We start from the raw sequence: 1,931 nt of genomic DNA, 5'->3' as shown, positions 1-1,931 counted from the left end.
TTGTAAGTAGTGGTCAGCATTGCTCCTGCAGGTAGACGCCACTGTTTTGGTTGACTCCCGCCCCCGTGGGGACTGTGAATGGGGCCGTATTTTGCCTCTGAGGTCGCAGGTGTACTGAGGGCCAGATGAGGCCTGCAGGGCCGGCCCTTCCTCAGCAGGTCTCAGGGGGAGAAGCACAGGGAGCGGAGGCCCCTGGGCACCCGGCTGCAGACAGGGACTGGCGGGCAGGCACAGCCAGAGGCCGAGGAGGGACTGCCCCCTAGGACACGCAGGAGGGGCCGGGGGGTCCCAGGTCAGGCAGGAAGCGGCTGCCCCCACGTTTCAGCGGGAGCACGGCCCCGCCCACATGGTGACTCGGGCTGCTCGGAGCTGGGAGACCCCGTTTCTGTCATTTTAAGCCAGCCAGTTTGCCGCGCTTGGCTTGGCAGCCCCAGGGCGGCAGCCCGCTTGTGTGCATGGACTCACTTCAGTGTGGCGGCGAGACTGCCCTCGGCGAGGCAGATGGTCCAGGTGGTGGGCCGCAGTGTCCGGCGTTTCTCCCGGCGAAGGCCTGGAAGCAGCTCTGTGGGGCCAGGCAGCACCGCCTTCAGGCCAGTCCTCACTGCTCGGCTAGCTGCAAGGAGCTTGCTGCAAAAGGAGAAGAGCAAATCTGAGCGTGTTGCGCTAGCTTTCCTGGGAAGAAAGCACGGGCACTGTCCAGAGCTGCAGTCTCGGGGAGGAGCGACACAATCCATATCAGAAAGTGAAAATGAAGTCGGTGACCATATTGGACTTGGAAAAGAATGGCAAGGCATGAAAATGACTAGACTCTCTTGCCTGACTCTCTTGTCAAATCATCTCAGGTGGATTTGCTTCTCTAGGCAGCAATTATGCACAGCGAGTGGATGGATAACTCCACGCACACGTTCGTGGCTGATATGCATGTACTTGTATTTACACAGATACAAACACACGCAGAGTTATTTATGTGTATAGAGAACGATACTATATCTACATGGTGTCCATAATTAGTAAATGATTAGCCAGAGAAACAAGATGGATTGGTGATATAGCTAGAAAGTCTAGTCTATAATCTTATGAAATTTCACAGCAGAGAAAAAAAGTATATCGACCTCTAGGCTCTTCCGCAGAGAGCTGTGCAGCTAACCTTAGGGACGAAAGGTACAGGAGAGCCACGTCAGCACACAGACGTGAGAGTGGCTTCGCTTGGTGATGGGGGTTTATTTGGTCTCTCTGGCAGAGCTGCGGCTCCTTGGGGATCCCCACTCTGGGCCACACTGGCCACATCTGTGGCTGTATGGAAGACGGGGGTTCCCAGCCATCCCTCAGTGGATGTGGGTTCATAAATCACTGCTGTCCTCTATTTAAACATACTATTCCCTGGAGAAGAGCCGTTTTCTGTCCATTTCGAAAGAATAAATTCTAATCATGAAAACATCGGGCGCAGAGTTCACTGCCACCTGTCAACAGCAGACGGAGAGAATGAGGTGGGACTGACCACCAGCCTTGTCTCCGCCTGTGCCTGCAGCGCTCAGGAGAGAAAGATCCATCATTCAGGTTAGCCGTCCCCCCAGGCGACACAGTGAATCACGACTGGTGGCACCCGGCTTCCTTAGGGATGGCGTGGCCATGTCAAGGTGACGCCTGACCGATGGCCAAGGGCCCACCCTGGCCCTCCATCCCCAGACCAGCTCAGGTCTGTGCACCTGTGTCTGGGGCACGTTGTGAGTTCCTTACCTGAGGACCAAAACGAACATGTAGAAGCATGGGAATGCTTCCCTTTCTCTACATTTTTCTCAATTAACTCTGCCATTTCTTTATATTATTTACAGCCAAGAAGGGATTTTTTTTTTTAAAGATTTATTTATTTGTACATACAGAACTGGGGTACAGGCCAGAGGCTCAGGGGCGGTGAGAGGCTTCACCAGAGA

The sequence above is a fragment of the Condylura cristata genome, unplaced genomic scaffold (assembly GCF_000260355.1).
Source record: "Condylura cristata isolate star-nosed mole 26May11 unplaced genomic scaffold, ConCri1.0 scaffold00010, whole genome shotgun sequence".
Lineage (NCBI taxonomy): Eukaryota > Metazoa > Chordata > Mammalia > Eulipotyphla > Talpidae > Condylura > Condylura cristata.
The sequence above is the reverse complement of the archived record's forward strand: the minus strand, read 5'-3'. Positions refer to the sequence as shown.